Source organism: Staurois parvus, unplaced genomic scaffold (genome assembly GCF_062004578.1).
Source record: "Staurois parvus isolate SC_StPar_1 unplaced genomic scaffold, SC_StPar_1.0 ptg000243l, whole genome shotgun sequence".
Lineage (NCBI taxonomy): Eukaryota > Metazoa > Chordata > Amphibia > Anura > Ranidae > Staurois > Staurois parvus.
The window spans coordinates 4,726,054-4,747,493 of NW_028318039.1; the positions used below are offsets into that span (position 1 = coordinate 4,726,054).

General features: G+C 36.7%; 1 long non-coding RNA gene across 1 annotated transcript in view; it reads left to right on the top strand.

Moving 5' to 3' along the window:
- The first annotated feature begins 13,249 nt into the window (after positions 1–13,249).
- The window catches only part of LOC149459916 (uncharacterized), a 314,342-nt gene continuing 306,151 nt past the window's right edge, over positions 13,250–21,440 (top strand). Inside the window, exon 1 of the long non-coding RNA XR_016313178.1 lies at positions 13,250–13,457. This is a non-coding gene — a long non-coding RNA (uncharacterized LOC149459916). The remainder of the gene's footprint in view (positions 13,458–21,440) is intronic.

Genomic DNA, 21,440 nt, shown 5'->3' on the forward strand with positions numbered 1-21,440 from the left:
TTATGAACATTCCACCCCAAACACCCTCAGCTGAAAAATCTTTCAGAAACTGCACATTATGATTGTAAAGGCATACAAGCAACAAAACGTATTAAATATTTGATCAGATAGTGTTAGAAATTTTCCTCATCATCTTAAAAAAATAACCTAGAAATTGTATGCATCTGCTAAAATAAATCTATAATGGAAGCTTTATGGCCAGTTCACACCAGAACGCAGTGCAGGAAAGGCACGTTGAATGTACTGACCTTGTGATCTGCATGTGAGTACCAACATTTTTGAGGTAATGCAAAACAAAAATAGTACAGCAGGCAGATCAGATAAGGGTTAAAATTAGTGGAAGGTTATATTGGAGATGATGGGGAGGAATTACAAAAGTAAATACAGAGAAGTATACAAGACATAAGAGAATTATTCAACAAACAGTTTGACTTATATTTTTGGTGTATACCACTACCCCTGAAGGAGCTGCTTGGTAATTTGGTTTCTTTTTTGTTATTAACAACTTTTATTGGTTTTCATGTAAGTATACAAACAGCATGTTTGAAAAAAACATAACAAGAAGGTACATCGATGGTAGGGTACTGCATAGGTACAGGACATATGATGTCACAAAATAACAGTAAAGGTTACTAGGACCCTACATTTTGGACTGGTAAAGAAGAAATAAAAGTATACCATGGGTTCAATACTGCCTCAAACACAGCAATGAAACAAGTATATAGGGCGGTCAAACATTCCATCTGTCTTACATCAGCAATAATTTTATACAAGATCGGCATCGAAGGGGGAATAGAGGATAGCCAACACATAGGAATGCTGGTAATTTGGTTTCTATGTTCTCCACTTCGACTCCAAAAACAACCTCAGCCTCTCTGGCACACCTGGTTGAGTGAAAATTATTTTAAGAAACATAAGTGTAGATATCTTTAAAAAAGAAGTGTGGGTTTCAGTAAAAAATAAAAAGTATATATATATATATATATATATAGTATATACCTAGGTGGATGCAACATTGGTCTGTCTATCTGTCTCCCGCTGACTGCTCAGTTCTCAGTCTTCAGCAAGCAGAGAGCCGATGACTGTCAGTGGACCTTACACTTGATTTTGTGCTCTATTGATACAGTAGTGCACATTACACTGATTCTGTGTTTTTATGATAACCTTTATAAAACTTTGTAAAAGATGATCATCCTTTTGTATGGAGATTGTGATGGTACTAAGACATTATAAGTTTTCCCAAAAATAATGGAGAAAAAGAGGCTTGGCTTCCCACTAGCGATGAGCAAACATAATTTGGGTTAAATATGGGACTTAAATTGTCTGATTTGGATCAGTCTGCTTCTTTATTTTCACAGTTATACCAAAAGGGGCTTAATTCATGTGGGCCACGTTATGTTAACACAATGCTTTATTCTAAGTGGGTGGTTCAAAAGGGGAACAGAATCAAAAAGAGTGCCCCCTTATAAAACACCAGTCCTCAACTGGAATTTACTTTACCTTCAGCAGAGGTATTTAGATATATGCAAACTAAAAACTTTTCCCCAGTCACTATTCTCTAACAATTCAACGACCTTTTAAACAGTTTGAACTAATATGTATTTTCTCTCCTAGAGATAAGGGAATGATTTTCCATATTTACCGCTACTTCAATGAATACCTTCTCCCAGAGAAATCTAAACTTATGATCCAATGGGAAGCTTAATCAGGCAGTTATTTTACTTCTCCAGTTTGGGATGACATGCTTACTAACATACAGTACTTAAGAGCACCTGTTTGATTTGAGTTTGAGAGACGTCTATTAAATAACATACAAAATGTTATATGACCCCAGCTAAGATTCACTCGATTTATCCTCCTGTCTCTCCAGCCTGATGAAGTTACCTTTATGCACATTTTCTGGAGTTGTAAACAACTTCCAACCCTATGGCAACATGTAGCTACAAAATTATTATTATTATTACAAAGATCGACTCAAATTGCAGGTTGTAATGTTTCTCTTACAATGCCAATGTGTCTTTTATTTACTGCTCTACTGGATATTTCCACCACCTGGGTCTTTTCGGCTCTATTCAAAGGGTCATAGCATATAACTGACGTTCCTCTTCTGCTCTTGGGTCTCACGTCTTAGCTAGAATGGAAATTATTAAACTTTCTGAATGAATTAATCACACTTGTGCATATTTACCATACAAATGGGATTATTAGGATATTTCTTAAATCTGAAATCTGAGTAAATTGACCTGCTGGGGTAATACTTATTATTGTATACTTGGTTTTACCTCTATTACATGTAATTCTCATTTCCTGTTGTATCAGCGTCATACCTCTAACACCTTATGAGCCCCTCGCCATAGGCTCTCTGCCTCTTTCAAGTTTCCTGTTGGCTGCACCTGAAGTGCCCGGTCATACCAGTGCGATTTCAGGTGTGATTTGCGAATTTAAATTGCACCTGAAATCGCATCTAATGAACGTGAATGTCAGTGTCTTAACAGGTGCGATTTGCTGCAGAGCGATTTCTATAGTAATTCTCGCATTACTTTTTCTGCGATTTTTGTTGCGATTTCACTTACGTAGAATATAATGGAAATTGCACTGCAAATTGCAATAAATTGTTGAAAATCTTCACAAGTAGCAATAAATTCTTCAGAAATCGCACCTGAAATCATGCTGAAATGGAACACAAATTGCACAATTTTAAATTGTAGCAGTGTGACTTACTGTTTATGACATGTTCACTGGAGCTGTTTTGCACTGATCATTGTCTTATATGGTGTCTCATTGTTGATTTCTGTATTGTAAGCTCTGTCTTGCAATTTTTGGGGTCTTTTTTGTACTTTGACCTTCCAAATAAATCGTTCGTAAACAATAAAACACTAGTCCTTTGAAGAATATTGTGTCAATCATTGTACGGATTGTTTATGTTTTCCAGTAACCTGTACCTTTTGGTAAATTAAAAAGGTTGCGCTTAACAAACCAAATATAATAGTGACAAAAGTATATAATGCGAAAAATATATAAATAAAGTCCAAATTTGGACTTTATTTATATATTTTTCACATTATATACTTTTGTCACTATTATATTTGGTTTGTGAAGCGCAACCTTTTTAATTTACCATTATATGCACCTTTTTTAGGTTAGGTTTGCAGCTGTGATTTTTTGATTGGTTTTATATTTATATCTTGTGGCGCTGCCCTAAAAATAATAATTTTTTGAACCTGTACCTTTTGTCCGGAATTCCTCATGAAAAATAGCAGTGCACTTCTTGTGAGGATGCATAGGCTGTATATCTGCAGTGTGAATTAGAGGAATTGCTAATCTTAGGAAATTTGGAGTGAGATATAGTGAAGCCACTACTGTTCTGCTGACTATTCTAGCTAGAGGCTCTGACATGAAGTAAAACCCTGCCACAGTGCAGAATACGACATGGTAAGTCATTGGTAGGAAAAGATCAGCAGAAAGGAGACTGCAGGTTATTCTGGTGCCTAGTCCTTTGCCATCTGTCTGGCTTTTCTGTATTTGCATCTGTTCACTGAAATGTTTCCAATAAAGATATCACAGTACACAAGAACTGGCATGATTTCTCACTGAGACAAGAAGTGCACATTACATAGGCACTAGCTTGGTCACACCATTTCACATTATCATCATCCACATCGCAGTCATATATATTTTCAATGACTTTGAAAATACAGCAGAAATACATCACATCAAATATGAAGTAGTGACAATTTCAGGAAAACATGGCAGGTTATACTGTATTAGGAAAGCCTCAAGGAAAGGAAATCAAGAAAGAAAGAGAAAGGGAAAAAAGAGAGCGAAATAGAGAAAGTCCTGTCATTTCTCCTGAACCTCAGCAATCCAGTGAAATACAATGGATCCACAGGTCCCAAGTGTTTTCAGATCTCTTTTGAGTGTTTTGAAGAGTGCATGTGAGCTTGTCATTAATCAACATCCAGTTTAATTTATGTTTGACATAACTCAGCTACTAGAGTTCAGCTCCTCATTTTTATTATTATTATTATTATTATACAGGATTTATATAGCACCAACAGTTTGCTCAGTGCTTTACAATATAAAGGGAGAAAATACAGCAACAATACAGTTCAATACAAGAGGGTTAGGAGGGCCCTGCTCCTTGGAGCTTACAATCTAAGAGGGAGGGGCTGGTGGCACAAAAGGTAATAACTGTGGGGGATAGATTGGTAATAGGAATAGAAGATTCCGGTTTTAGCTGAAGGCATGATAGGATTCCCTGAAGAGATCGGTTTTCAGAGATCACCTAAAAGTGGGCAGAGTAGGCGATAGTCTGATAGATTGGGGTAGAGAGTTCCAGAGGATGGTGGAGGTTCTGGAGAAGTCCTGGGGATGAAGATGGGAGGAGGACACAAGAGAGCTAGAGAGCAGGAGGTCATGCAAGGAGCGGAGAGGACGGTTTGGGTGATATTTGGAGACAAGATTGGTGATGTAATTGGGGGAAGAGTTATAAATGGTTTTATATGTTATTGTTAATGTTTTTAATTTTATTTGTTGGGCAATGGGAAGCCAGTGGAGGGATTGGTAGAGAGGTATGGCAGATATAGAATGGATAGTAAGGTGGATGAGTCTGGCAGCAGCATTCATGATAGACTGAAGAAGGGATAGCCTGCGAAGAGGTAGGCCAAATAGGAGGGAGTTACAATAGTCAAGGCGAGAGATAACAAGGGAGTAAATAAGTTGCTTAGTAGTTTCAGAGGTTAAGAACGGACGAATCTTGGAGATTTTATGGAGGTGAAGCCTACAAGATTTGGACAGTGATTGGATTTGGGGCTGAAAGGACAGATGGGAGTCTAGGATTACACGTAGTAAATGTTTTGATTTTTTTTTTAAAGGTCAAATTATTGTATTGTTTTAAAGTAGTGAGACTTCTGAACTATTTAATTAAAAATAAAAATTGTAACATCAGATTGTACCAAGACACACCTCTTGGGCCCATGGTTGTGTTTAGCTGGGCAGAGCTTTCTGTTTTAGGTTGAATATAAATGTAAGTCGGTGTTATAAAGGATTGACGATTTAGTGAAAAAATCAAGGCCTGCTTTTACAAAGTACAAACTCAAGATGGAATTATTTTTAAAAAATTGAGCCCCTTTTTTTCTGAAGAAATTCAGATATTCAAAAAATATGGCAATCGTCCCAACTTATAACCAGCCAAAGCAGTAAGGTGCACATGGAAGGGCAATGCACATCGCAAACAAACAAAGGATTTCCCAGCAACACTTACCAGCCAGCCAGCCTGCAAAACAACCAATTCGACCCTGTCTAACAGTTTGCATTAAAAACAGAGCGCTTTGTTTGCACACATTTGCAAATACATACGCAAGCCACAGTCCCACGTCAAGGGTCCTCTGTATACTGTGGACCTAACTAAAATTTCCAAAGCCTCCATAGTAGGAGCACATGTATAAATAGATAGGTTAAGAGCAGGTGTGCCTAGAGGAGCCCATTTCTCTGTAAAGGTACAGAGATGCACGTGAAGCCCAGCTATACCAAAATGACAGCAAAGGAATCCAGTGAATCCCTGCATCCAAATTAGCCAACTGCACAAAAAATGGCAACTGTCCCAACCTATACCCAGCCTTAGCAGTAAGGTTCACATGGAAGGGCAATGCACACTGCAAAACAAACAAAAGATTGCACATCAACACTTACCAGCCAGCCTATGAAACAATCAATTTGGCCCTGTCTAACAGTTTGGGTTAAAAACAGGGGGTTTTGTTTGCACACATTTGCAAACACATGTGTAAGCCACAGTTCCACGTCAAGGGTCCTCTGTATACTGTGGACCTAACAAAAATTTTCAAAGTCTCCATAGTAGAAGCACATGTATATATGGATAGGTTAAGAGCAGGTGTGCCTGGAGGACCCCATCCCTCCTTACAGGGACGCACGTGACACCCAGCTATACCAAAATGACAACAAAGGCGTCCAGTGAGTCCCTGCATCCAAATTAGCCAACTACACAAAAAAAATGGCAACCGTCCCAACCTATAAACCAGCCTTAGCAATTCAAATATTATAGCTTAGTTCACCTTTGGGAACACGCATTTTTAGAGTGTAACAAGTTTCCAATGCTACAGCCACTGCCTGCTGCCCCCCCTCCCTGTGACAGAAGTACTGGAAGAAGTTCCCCTTACTAGCTGTCAGATGTAAAAACAGCACCGCCATGCGGGGCTCCACCCACATGGCCACATCATTCATTCACAGAGTTCTGTGAATGACTGAACTACAAGTCCCAACAGCCGTAGTGGCTGCCGGCTTGTAGTTTTTAATGAACTACAACGGTACTGTGAACCACCGTGGTAGTTTATTGATTCTTTCTGTCAGTATATGTGTTTGCCCGTACATCCCATATGGGCAAGCAGATATATGACAGGTCTGCAGGAGAACTGCATGGCACCAGCGATCTGCTGGTCACTGGTGAAATGCTTTACAGGCTCCTTCAGTCAAAAATAATAAATGCATATTTTTTTACCTGCAAAAAAATTAGCATTTATTATTTTTCGGCAAAGGTGAACTTATCTTTTAAATTTCCTCCTCTCATTCTTTTTACTAACTTATATACCTACATACCTTTTTCTAGCATCTTTGGTTTATTTGTATAACATAAGGTGTACTCTTTCTCCTCTCATTTCTTCTGGCTGTGTGTCATCAAATGCCATCAGTCTAAGGTTGTCTAATGATGTGCTTCTGGGGGCAAGCTTTTGGTGCCCTGGGTTATCAAGGCACAACTCTTGGGCCCACGGTTGTGTTTGTTCAGGCAGAGTTTTCTGTTTTAGGTTGAATATAAATGTAAATTAATAAAAGATTAGAGTTTTTAGTGAAAAAAACCAAGACCTTGTTTTACAAAATAAAAACTGAAGGTGGAATTATTTTGAGAATATTGAGCCCCTTTTTCTGAATATGAAAAACTATAATTACAATAAATTTTGAAAGAAATTATAATATTTGGATATAAAGCAGCAATGTCTTTTCTAGCACTGACAACACTTATAAAAACCCTAAGATTGTCAGTTCCTTGGACAAAAATTACATGATTTTTTTTTAAGGGCCTTACATTTTCTACAAATAATGATAGCTGTACTACATTGAGTTTTGTAGGAAGCTACAGCTACCAGCTGTTTGGATCAAAATATGTAGTCTTTGAAAGTAACTGCAGCTTTTAGTACAAGGTATGTGCAAAGAAATTCAGATGTTTTAGCCTTAAGTCCCTCCTCTTACATACATATCTTTTTGTAGGTATCTTTGGTTTATTTGCATAACATAAGGTATACTATTTCCCCTCTTATAGACTTCTACATCAGTCCAAGATTGCCTTATGATGTGCCCTTGGGGGCAAGTCTTTGGTGCCCCGGAGTAACAGGAAGGAGTTTGAGTAATGCTGGGTATCATTCATCCTATTGGAGGACTGGTGCTGGATTGTAGAGTGGAGAGTCTGTAGGGAGGGCACTAGAGAGAAGGTGAGTTGAAGCCAGAACTGCTTTTTATGTTTAAAGCTGCTGGCCTGCTAATCAAAAATACAACAATGAAGTTGGGCTGCCTGTATAAATATATTGTGACAAAGGTTATGGAGAGAAGAAAACAAGAGGTCTGTGTTCTATGCAATCCATCAGTAAAGAAGTAGGAAGAGCTGACAACATGTGCTTTGGAATTCATAGCAAAAAAACACTATGTTGTCATGAAAAAAAGGAAGGCAGAAGCACACTATATTTCTGGCACAGCAACAGTTTATTTTCTGCTCTTACAGCATGTTTAATGGGACTACTACTACAAAGGCTGGGTTTTAGACAAAAATACAAACGCACAGGTTGTTCAACGCACCTTCCTTATTTTCCTTCAGAGATTGTTGAAATCTGGCACACGTGAAGAAAGAACAGAAACACTGCTGAAATGGCTAACACAGTACAAACAAAATCACACATAGACTGACCAGATAGTCAGGCTTAATTGCCCAAGTTTTTAACTAGTGTGTTTTAAGAAGGATATACAGGAATTACCTATGATTGTATCATACAATCAACCTGAAATTACAAGGTAAGAATTCTCCAAGAAAAATAATTCAGTGTTAAGAAAATTTAAATCTATATTTGAATAATTTCTTTATAAAGCAGAAGTATAGGAAGATAATGATATATAATGAAACCAACTTAAGAACAGGTCAAGGTCACAAAAACTGCTTTAGGTGAATTTCCACACTTCTGCTCATCCACTATTGTCCATTACTGGTCTGGATCACTTTTCTGACAGACAGATAATGAGAATATGAAAGATTCACTGCTCCACCGGATTGTGAAAAAGTTTTTGTTAGGTTATGTAATAGAGTAAGCAACAGCTCTTATGCTTTCAGTCCTGCAAGACTTTTTCAAAAAGTAACCACTGTATCCTATACCTTTAATTTTTTTTTTATTACATAGTCCCATTGTGTAGCGAATCCTTCACATTCATGGTAGAAGTCAAATACAGCTAGGCTAGCAGATATTTTTTATGTTTATCACCAAGTTAATCAAATGAAGAACACTCGGCCTTTAGCAAAAGCCCTTGGCAATGGAAGGTTTTAACTGCTACTTATTTAATCCACCAATTTTGATCCTAGAAAGCAGACTTCAGAATCCTTGACTTTTATAGAAGGCAATGAGACTTTTTTCACCTAATAGGCTGTGAATCACACTATCATGTTTGTAGTCTTTTTTTATGCTATGTATTTGATAACCCTCATATTTAATATCTTATTTTGTAAAACTTGCAGGGAAGATGTATATGGGTAAATTCGATTCACTTTGTAGAATAGAGGTACGGTAGTTACATCTTTGTGTCCTTTTATCACACTAAGCATTGACAGCCTGTTGATGGCAAGAAATGTTGACAAAGTTTCTTTGGAATAAACTTTAGCCTTTGATAACTAGACTAGGATGTGTTATTTTACTTTTAAATTTGGATTACAATAATAGCTGCCACACACTGTCAGAATTAAACTAATGTTTTCTTTTGCTGATATATTAGGTGACACCCTACATTCTGTTTCCATCATTTACATGACAAAAAAATAAATAAAACATTGTAAAAGATGCTTATTCCTCTCATTATAATTATGATTAGGTTGAAAGAAAAAATGTTTTTGCAAACGATGTTACTGAAATCACCATTCTGCTACAAACTTTGAAATTTTTTTAAAGCCATTTATTAAAATTCTGTGCCTGAGGACGGCTCTTTTTTCTAGTCTAATTCAAATCTGCTAGTTTCAAAGCTAACTGCAGAGTCATTTTACACACTAGATATTCTACACTTCTTTTATTTTACATAGTGGCAGTGAAAGAAAGCACCAAAGGTTTAATAACATTACATGGTGTTCATAAAAATATAAGGTCATGTGGAGAACATCAAAGCAGATCAACAGTTAGTCCACTTACAGTAATCAGTGTGTATTATTTTAAAAGGAGGGTATTGCTGGGTGTTATTTATGTTGGTATCAATGGAAAAACAAATTACATAGTCTCTTTTATCTCTTTAGGAAAATTTCAAGCTTCAACCAATAAACACAATCCCCAGCTCCCCTAACAGGGTGTTAGGCATTGTCAAGTGTTTTAACTTACTAGAATAGCCTCTGCTTGCCTCCTGCAAGGCACCATATTAAAAAAATGGTACTTTTGTGTATAGGGGGACATGTAACACTCATCCTGCCATCTCACATTGTAGAGCTCTGTGCCTGGATGAAGAAACATCAGGACCAAGCGTTGTCACAGAGATGTGGTGTGTGACTAGAAGATTGGAAGAATTAACTTCCAAAATACGGTGCGTGTGTATGAAAGTAGGTTTATTTTTTACCTTAAAAAAAAAAACATTGTGCTATCCAAAAGTGTTCAAATCAAACCAAAAGTACAGAAATTGACAATGTGACACAAAAACAAATAAACCTAAAAAAATTAAAGAGGTTGCAAAGGCTCAAAGTTGTTTTTATCTTCATGCATTCTATGCATGAAGGTAAAAAACATTCTGTGTGCTGCTCCCCCACAGCTTGCCCTAATACTCACCTGAGCCCCATCGCAATCCAGCGGTGTGTATGAGAGCCTTAGGCTCTCTGGGGACTCTCCCTCCTCATTGGCCCCCACTGCTGTCAATCACAGACAGTGAGCCAATGAGGAGACAGAGGGGGCAGGTCAAGCCACAGCTTTGTGTGCGAATGGATACACAGAGTAGCAGCTCAGGAGTTAGCCTGCTTGGGTGCCCCCATAGCAAACTGCTTGCTCTGGCACGAAGGAGCCCAGGTGCACTGGTAGGAGACCCAAGAAAAGAAGAATAGGGCTTCTATGTACTAAACCATTACACAGAGTAGGTAAGTATGACATGTTTATTATTTTTTAAAAATCTGCTTTTAATATCACTTCAAAAATAATCACAGTAAATAATCATACATTAACATCGCTCCAAACAGTTTCATATAACACATAAACTGAAAGAAAATATAGTGCTCAGAAAATCTTTATATCCAAAGATATGATATCAACACATAGGGGTTGATTTACAAAAGGCAAATAGGCTGTTCACTTTGCAAGGTAATTTGTACTTTGCAAGGGAATTTTCCATTAGCTTAGAGAATGTAGTGAAAATTCAGAGACATTGAAGGAAAAAGTATTTGTGCTTGCATATGGTTGGATGATAGAAATCAGCAGAGCTTCAGTTCATTCAATAAGCTAATTGTAAATTCACTTGCAAAGTACATTTTCACAGTGAACAGTCTGTTTGCCTTTAGTAAATTAATCCCATAGTGATTAGAAAGTCCAAAATAATGTCCTGTCAGGGCACGGCCTACATGTTTCATCACAAAGACTTCCTTTGGCCCCATTGGCTCCTACGGCTGTCAGTCAAATCCTGTGAGGAGGGAACGGGGGCAGGGCCGAACTGCGCGAATGATGCCTGCACATCTACCCTCAGGTAACTTGCTATGGGGGCACTTGAAGAAGAGCGCTGACAGGAGACCCCAGAAGAGGAGGTTCAGGGTCGTTCTGTGCAAAATTGCTGCACAGAGCAGGTAAGTATAATGTGTATTATTTTAATTAAATTAAGCCTCATGGCCACTTTAAATTTAAAAGTTTATTCATTTAATTTGCTAGAGACAGGTCATATTTGCATTATTGGTGACAAAACATATGCAGTTAGGAGATTAAAGCTCCTGTTTATGCGAAATATATAGTTATTGGGGCAAGAGGGGATTAGGCTGCTCATACACAGGTTGTCTTTGAAGACAGCTTTAACCATATACAGGGGCGAACTGACAACTCATGGGGCCCCTGGGCAATAGGGGATCATGGGGCCCCTGTGTCCTCACCCACACCCAAAAAAGCCTATGAAAAAGGTACCAGGGGCATCTCATGGGGCCCCCTACTGACCCAGGGCCCTCAGGCAGTGCCCGAGTTTCCAAATGGTCAGTCCGCCCCTGACCATATAACTATTCTGTAAGAAAGTGATTAAGAAACAGTGAATGCACTGTGCCCCCATCTATCACTTTCCTCAACCTATGTAATCCATCCCATCACATGATTAAGTGCAACTGATTCATGTGGAGGCAACACTGTAAATTGTTCCAGCTCTTAATAGTTTACTCCCCCAAATCTGTAGGGAAGGATAGGATCAGTACTACCGTGTTCAGCACAGTTTGCACTAAGTATGTGTTATTTCAGGGCCTGGTACAGAGGATGGTGGGTGCCAGTAAGGAGACTTGGATTGCACAATAAGGAAGATGGAGTTCCCCAGTAATGAGGGTCAGGGTGCTCAGCAAAATTGAGACCAGTTGCTACTTTTCACATTGTGCTATCAACTGCATTTAATTTCTACTGCTTAAAGTGAATACTGAAAACCATTCCTTCTAGAAAAAAAAAAAAAATCAGTGATCAAACATTGGGCATTCCACATAATTTCAGGATTAGCTGCCCTATTATTATATTATATTATTAATATATTATTTGATTGTTGGAAGCAACTGGCCATATCAACATTAGTCACATTGCTTCCAATTCTTATTTATGGCAAGGTTTGCTTGGTCCTTCATATACTGCAACACAATTCATTAATGAAGCTGTTGTCAAGGCAGATTCCAATGTACTAAGGGCAGCAATGTAATGTATACATTGTCCATTTTTAAAATTATACTACGACATGAAATAAAAATCACACTATAGCATGAAATAATAAAATATTTAATAATTATTTCCATTTTAAGTCATTTATTTTTAATTAGTTAAATTAATAAAACTTAAAATGTTTGATTTTTGTGTGCACTAGACCAATTAAATAAATTCCAATTCTAAAGATAGTATTGTTGTTGTTATTATTATTTTGTATCATTATTATATAATGCTTTAATATGCTATACCAATTCAGAATTCCTGTCCTCATTGGTTAACACCATTTTGAATGCTGGTAATTAATAATTCATAAATAAAAATAATAGAATTAAATAAGGAATGTTTCCTGCTGTGAAAAGACACCAGGATTAAAATATCACAGTAATGTCACTTGCCTGAATATAGAAAAACGACTTTATTTTTCTTCCACATATGTGCCCAAGTGTTGTGTATATCTCAAGCTGTGACAGAGATTTCTTTTAAGAAAAAAATGACCTAACAAATTGAAGTGTTTATTTGTTTTTAATATTTTTTTTTCTGCAACTTCTTTACATTGTTCAATCTAAAAATCTAATTTCATTGACAGGATAGTATAGCACGCAAACTAGAACCCTCATATTCACAAGGCAAACAAAGCATCATTTTTTAATGAATCTTCTGAATACATCGTTTGCAGCAGCTTGCCTAGACCTGCTTGTCATAATGGTTTCTTCAAACGTTCTTTAAAGCTTGTGATGTTCAAGGCCTTAGCCTTCCCTCTCACTTGCTTGTTTTTTATCTGTCACAGTTGTCAACTAAAATAGAGCACCTAGCCTTTGTTTCAAGATGGTACCTGATCAATATCATCAATCCGCTTTGCTCCCATTCCTTCTCTCTTTCTCTCCCTCTCTCTCTCTCTCCCTCTTACTCACTCTCTCTCCCTCTCTATAGCTGTATCCATTTCCTCCTGGCAAAAAGGGACTTTATGAATAAATGATACTGAAATGCTGAGGGTTCAGATACTAAATAATGAATTTCACCACCAAAAACACAACAACTTCTCCAATCATAAAATACTGCTCCTTCTATATTGATTGTGCTTTGGCAACCAGATGCAGTGCTAGGCTTTACTCCGCAAGGTGTTTAAATAGAAATACAGGTTTACCCGGGATTTATCATATGTGGAAATATGTATTATCTAAGCAGGCTGTCTGCTAATAGATGGTATGCTATTTCTTCTTGATGGTTAACCCTTGTCAGTGAGTGGAAAGCAAAGAGTGCCACTGTCTCGATGGGAACTCTTCTCTATGGGACATTACAGTAAGTGTGTCATCTCTGCTGTGCTGTACTAGCTGAAATCTGTTGTTATTTGTGGAGAGTAAATGGTATGCAACAAATTAGATTTTATTTCTCCATAGCTGTTTTGTAGGGTAGGTGATAATGCAACTCGTCCTTGCTGTGTTTCTCAGCGTTGTTTGTACTGTTGTTGTACTTGCAGCTTGCAGAAGGTCGTGGATTTGTAGCATTTATTGTACAAGAATTGTGACTTGCTTTTCTGTTCCCTCATAAACGGTCTCTGCTGATGCATTTGTGATGTGTGACGAGTGCCAGTGCCTCATTTCTAACATGCTGGAGGTCAGGGTGTAGAATTCTGGCAACTGTATGGGAATAGTCTGTCTGCCATCAACTTCTAGGCTAATGGTTTTGACTGAAATACTCAGAATCTGCCTTGAAATTTGCTTTAATCCTTATTAGTGTCACTGAAGTTTCACATTTAATTAGGTAAGGCAAAGCTGACTTAGTGTTGATGGGGATTTTTTTTTTGTAAAAACTTCAAGATTTTATGTTATCTTTATCCCAATGAGATGTGTATTATGTGTCATTAGGGGAAAACATGTTTCTTAAATATTTATAGCATAGTACTTTAAATATGTTTTTTAAAATGGCTACTACACACATGTTGTTGAAAGTTCAACATTACGAGTAGTGTGTTGAAGCTTGCTAAATTAAGAACACATGTACAAAAGTATAATTTGTACAGATAGTTTGTATGTAAATATTTAAAATATTTAGTTGATTGATTGATTTATTGATTGCCCAACTAACTGGACTGGCATTAATACAACTTCAGTAAGAATTACACTAATTATACCGTCAAAAATGCTCAATGATTAAAACTATGGGATAGAAAACTATCAGACAACTTTTGCTTAAGTTATATACCAAACTTTGTGCATGTAAAAGTGTCAAAAATGGGTAAGGACTGAGAATCGAATGCAAAACAACTTACAATCTAGTCTGGCAGTAGATTAAAGTGATATCTTTAAGCATTTTTTTATGTGGTTGGTGTCAGTAAGGTAATGATAATGAAATAACAATACAAATGCTTTTTCTTGCCCCGCTTGGCACACATTAATACTGTTCTAGGCCTGAATATAATGTATATATTTTCATCTATAAAACTGCTTTAGATATAGTCAATGGCAAAATGTGGGGTCATATTATCTTTTGCATTATATTATGTAAACTACATATGGAAATAAAAAAGTAAAAGAATAAAATATAATTCAGGAATCTTGCTGAACTATTACTTTTGTTGTCTGAAAATCCATTACATGGGGACATAACATGCTCATTTTAGAGTTTGAAAAGTGGCAAGCTGCATACTGTTGTATAAAAAAGTGCGTATGTTAAAAAAGAAAAAAAACAACAACATGGTATCCACTCTCATATAGATACCTGCTTACAAACCTGCATAATTACAATTCTTCTCTAGTACTGCTTTGCATATGATTGACAACTGCCCCCTGTACATCTGTAGTATTTGGCTATAGCAGATCAAATAAGGGAATAAATGCTTAAAATAATCATACGGTAGGCCTGGTATGATTCTCTCTACTAATAGGTGTCATGAGATTTATTTTCATTTGTAAATATTGAAGATTTGATTGAAATTGTATATATATGTACGTATATCTTCTAGAAAATGTATGGTAATTCCCAGCAAACAGGCACACATTCGTGTGTGTGTGTGTGTGTGTGTGTGTCTGAATATACAGTGTATGTTTGTATACATTCTTCTGTTATTTTGGAAGGTGAAATAATTTTACCATGATGTCTCTACAAAAAAAACAAAAATATTTTGTAGTTTTTAATATAATACCATGATACTAGAATGCATGGATTTGTGAAATAGAGCTTTGACTGAAGGAAACACATGTTTTCAGTAAAAAAAGCATCAATTAAATATTAAAAGGGTAGTGTTAATACCCAGACACAACATTAAAAAAAACTTTCATTTGCACTTATTTCATAAACCTGATTAAATTAAGCAATTATCTAGCAATAGCAAAATATGTTTAATTTCAGTAAAATAATCCCACAAATCATGTACTCATTTTAGATCACTGTCAATGTACTTACAACAGTTTGATAACTAGAAATATAAAATCTTGAATAAAAATTAAAAAATTGCTCAAGATAAAATCATATTGGATAAATAATGATTTTGTTGTATCCTCAGGCATAGCCAAAGGAATCACTGCCTATTAAGTAAAACTCATGCAATTACTGTGGTAATTCTAATGCAACAGCTAGTGCTCTTTTAGTAACCTAGTTAATTTTAGGTCTTTGAATAGAAACAAAATGTATCACCTGATTGATAGCTTTTTCAAAAAGGAGTCCAACCAAGGGACAATGGTAATAGAACTCTGGCATACAGGCACTATGAGCATTCCATAATGCTACTGGCTTATTAAAATCATTTGTCTTTGCATGAAATAATGTATATCCATTAACACTATCTTGCACTATCCCACTCTGTTCCATACAAAGACAGACACACATCCAGACATAAGCACATTTCAGCCCAGGTTAGTGAGAAGCCTATTAAAGTTTCATACTAATCAAGGAGCCTGGGAAATAGAGCTGACAGGTGCTTTCTACTCTGCTTATTCCTGTCTTTCTGCATTAGACATAACTAGTAAAAAAAAAAAAAAATACAGCATCCTGAAAGGATTTGTCCATTGTCTAGCAGTGAAAAATAAATACTTGTCTTCCAATGAGACATAAAGTTGAATGGTAGATATACATTATGACTCAATAAGTTATTTAATCAAGTGTTTCAGTAATGCTTAATATTTAGAGTTTATGATGATAAGCATACATCTCAAAATGGTTCTTTTGAAAAAGTCCAGATGCACAAAATAGTGTTTAAACATACATATTGGGAATTTTTATATAGTAATATTTAGCTATAAAAACACATGTTCAGCAAAAAAAGTATAATCACTCTCTTTTAAGAACAATGAATATGCAAACAATAATGGTTGTACACAAGAACATTGCAGGTAGCAGAGCTTTTAATATTGTTTTTAGGAAATTGGTTTGTTATGCACAGGTGACAGTGGTGTATTGCCTTCATTACCTTTTATGCTGAGATGATACAGCTCATGAAGGGGGAGTTTTGCAGAAGTTTTGTATTCACAGAAACACTGTGGGGGAGCTTTACTAAAACGGGAGAGTGCAAAATCTGGTGCAGCTCTCCACAGAAACCAATCAGCTTCAAGATTTTATTGTCAAAGCTTAACTGAAAAAGCTTAAGTAAGAAGCCGATTGGCTACCATGCAAAGCTACACCACTGAGTGCTCTAGTTTTAGTAAATCTCCCCCTTTGTGTCAGATAGCCCTAAACTATGTACATAGATTATTATACTTTAGCAAACTGATTTTTATAAGCTAATCATTTTTACCAAGCCAGAGTTCTCTTCATATACTCAAAATTAAATAATTTAAAGATAATTGACTTCAATTGAATTCAGTGAGAGTTGAAATGGTTTAACTTTTATTTCCAGCCAATGAGTATTCAATGAGAGCTGAACAATACAGTCACGTGGTTTAACTTGCAGATTCCCATTCTTCCATTCATTTTTTGTGACTTGGACCTAATGTAATTAAAAAAAAACCTGATTAACAATACTTTAGTAGAACAATACAATGCAAGACACATGTATTTTATTCATGAGTCTGACAATGTAAACTTTGTTTAAAAGTTTTAAACAGACTTAGATTGTGGTTTCCAATGCCCTACCATAATGTTACCAGCATACACAATGCTGTCAGGAGACACTGCCTTTAGAGTCATGGTTGGGGAACACTGGGAACTCACATGCACCTGTAATTAAAAGGTTCTACACAACTGCACAATTCCAATTCAGTAAAATGTATCCAGTTTAAAAAATAAAATGTAATCTCAAAACAAAAACTTGTAATGAAGGATTTAAACAAGGACTTTAAACCAAAAGCTAACACACAGTGAACCACTAAATAAATATGGTACACATGAATCTGCCAATATGTGTGCAACCCCGTTTAGCCAATGTTTGTGATTTTCTTTCTGCTGGCACACTTCATAAGGAGGTAACAACAGTTCTTGTTCAATATTTTTTATTAGCTCAATAGTAGACAAGGCTCTCAAGGTACAGAGCACAAGAACATGTATGTACATGGTACATACAATCATGTAGAGAGGCATTACCATTGTCAGTATTAGAACAACAGAAAACAAAAGTATGACAGAAACTAGAGGTTCCATGGTGATAAAAAAGTAAAAATAGGAGATTGCAGACCTATTGTCAGAAGTTAACCAGCTATAGCAGGCAAAATGTCCTACAAGATAAGAGAAGTCTAGAGTGTATTAAATGACTTTGAGTGGTCAAGTCTGGTGTAGCAAAGGAAAAAAGATGAAGAGGGCAGGGAAAAAAACTATCCATTACCCTTAATTTTCATTCTAATATTGAGTCTAGGTCAATATTAAAGGATAAGTTCACCTCTGAAATATGTAACATGTTCTCATAGCTGTAGCCATGCCCGCTGCGCCTACTGACCCCTCTCCCTCTGACAGATAGTACGGGGAGAAGTTTCCTGTATTATCTGTCAGATTTTAAAACAGCGCAGCTGTGCAGGGCTCCGCCCACACAGCCGCATCAGAGTTCTGTGAATGAGTGCCTACAAGTCCTTACGGCCTTGGCGTATATCTTGTACGGCAGGCATATATTCTGACAGGTCTGCAGGAGACAGGCATGGCATCAACGATCTACTGGTCGCAGGTGCAGTGCTTTCCAGGCTCCTTTGGAGAAAAATAATAAATGCACATTTTTTTACCTACAAAAAATGTGCATTTATTATTTTTGTCCAAAAGGTGAACTTATCCTTAGCAGGCAATGAACTACCACAGCGCTCCACAGTGCCATGGTAGTTCATTGAAAACTACAAGCTGATATCCGCTAAGGATGTTGGGACTTGTAGGCACTCATTCACAGAACTCTGATGCGGCTGTGTGGGCGGAGCCCCGCATGGTCGTGCTGTTTTCAAATCTGACAGATAGTACAGGGAGACTTCTCCCAGTAATATCTGTCAAAGGGAGGGGGGCAGAGGGCGTGGCTGCAGCTATGGAAACATGTTACATGTACCACCATAAAAATGGGTGGAACATGTAACATGTTCCAAAGATGAGCTTATTCTTTAACGTGTATCATGCACAGGTACTTGCATGGCCAGACAACATCAGTTGTCTGTCCAAGACATTGGGATCCTGATGTGTGTTTCTGCCTCACATGACACCCTGGGGTTTCTCTACTGTCTCCCTCAAAGAAATTTCAGTTGATAAGCTGACAGGCATTCCTGGACTGGTGGCATACTGCAGAATGCTCCCCGCAGTTCACGGTACTTGACAGTATATCACGCTACACTATTAAAAAGAACTGCAGAACCACGCATTAAATTTCTTATCAGACTAATCGACACTATATCTAATTGTTCTACCACTCTTAGCCAGGGTCTGTGTGGCCTGTCCACAAAATTACGGCTCTATTCCAAAACACGTATCCCCCATCATAGTATGTATGTAGGGCAAGAAAATAAACACTCAGTATCTGAATACATAGCAGGCATCCTTTATTAAAGTGGTTATAAAGGCTCAACATTTTTTAAATGTTAAAAAACTTCTATGTGCAGCAGTCCCCAGCCCACCCTAATACTTACCTGAGCCCCATTGTGATCCAGAGATTTGAAAAAGAGCCTCTGCTCTCTGGGTACTGTCCCTCCTCATTGCCTGAGAGAGCAGTGGGAACCATTAGTGCATGGGTGTCAAACTGGCAGCCCTCCAGCTGTTGGCAAACTACAAGTCCCATGAGGCATTGCAAGATTGATAGTTACAAGCATGACTCCGAAAGGTAGAGGCAAGATTGGACTGGCGTCCCAACAGCTGGAGGGCCTCCAGTTTGACACCCCTGCACTAGAGCATACCTCCAGATCCACAACATTTTAATACAGATATCCACTCATCCCAGGCTGTGCTCATAAAAAAATTGTACCTGAATATACAAGAGTCAAAATGATATACTTTGTGTATTAAGCAATAAATGGTTAGATTGTGCATACCATTTATTCTCTGAATTAGAGGTTATCTTGAGAATAGTTTGTACATAGGGGCATTTTCACACAACACACCCATGAAACAAAAACAATTCAGACCAAAGTTGTTTTTATCAATCTGTGCATATAGCTTTGCTTTGTCAAGATAGCCACACATTTCCTTGTGATTACTTCTTTCCTATATCTTATAGGCATAGATTATTGTATCCAGTCCTCAGTGTAGCTATGCGTGTATTATCATAAAGGTAAAATTGGCTTTAGCAAATACATTTCAACCAGGTCAGCACTGTTCTTTGACTAAGTTTTGACAAAGGGTGCTTGTTGCAATCAAAGATATCCCATGGACATCTGAGCATCATCTCATCCTGTCACAATGGCACATTTTGCATTACCCTTATTATAGTGATTGTTGAGAAAGTAAACAGGCTATAAAATAATAATAATTTCTTTTAAACTGAACATTTTGTCAAGGATCTACAAGTCTTAATTTAAATGATCGAAGGACTATATTTTATTGAAGTTTTAGTGGTGGTTTATGGGTGAATCAAGAGGAGCATCAATTTGAAAAAGCTTGAATTGCCACAATATTTGCACGTAAAACTGTCTGATCTACAGCCTTTACATCAGCTGGCGGTCTACACAATTGTGATTCATGAATTCTATAATTCTCTGCTACCAGGTCAAATATGCATGTTTACTTTCAGATAAATGAAATTTGCTATTTGCCAAAACACTTGATTTTTAGACTGATTTACTAATCACAAGTGGTAGAGTATTATGCTTTGTAGAAATAAGATTTTTTTTCATTGGTGCTAAGAATATCCAATATTAAAGATCCATTTGAGACTTTAGTAAAGCTAAATTAATTTACAAAAAAATTATTAATGTAGTACATACAACAGTTTACATTTTGTCTACTAATAATAAAAAGCTGCATAGTTTTTGTAACTACTAAATACAAAGTTGATCACTAGAAGAAAAGTGTGCTTATCAACAAATCTGTCAAGCAAGTTTGATAAGAAAAAAACTAAATTATTTAAGCAGAGTTGTAGCTGAAACTTGAAAGAATTTTGTCTATATTCGATATATCATACTGCCAATGTAGAAGTCACTCTGAATTTCTAACTAGTATGTCTCTGTCATAACTAAACTTGACAGCTCCCATTGAAAATTCAGTTTTATTGCAATGGCATAAAAGCAAGTCAAAGTTGAACTAACAAACCATTACTGGAAATCATTGAAAATTCTTGTGTTTTTCTGTTTACTTTCTTCTAATTGAGAGAGTTATTTAGCTTTAGGGTACTTATTTGTTTACTGATGGAGCTTGGTGATATTAGTACACATCTAGTGCTAGCTGGTATAGACTTTAGCTCATATAACACATAACGTGTATTCAGAATTTAGCATCACAAATTATGAAGAAATGAACAAAAGCAAGGTCTTATCCTAATGACTGCAAAACGTTTTTGCATAAATATTAAACAACCAAAATACACATTCTTAAAATGCATAAAGAGTATAAGTGTTAAAATGTGTCCAAATCCAATATTTTTAATGTACAGGTTGGTTGTTTTATTTGCCTGTGACCATTATTTTCATTTCCTGTTGTATCTTCAGGACAGGAAATTAAATGAAATGTTTCCAAAGACATTCCCTCTTAACTGTCATCATAACAAGTATTCTCAGTAGCAAATATCCCCTTACCTTATGTTTCAATGGCAAATGTAACATTTGGAATTTCACACCAGTTTCTATTTTGGTGATTAGGGGAACATAGGGTGAAGGCTTCCAATGGGGACACAGACAACATTAAAAACCAGGCAGAGGGTTTAAACTGCCCACACACGTGCACACCCAAAAAATGAGTTTT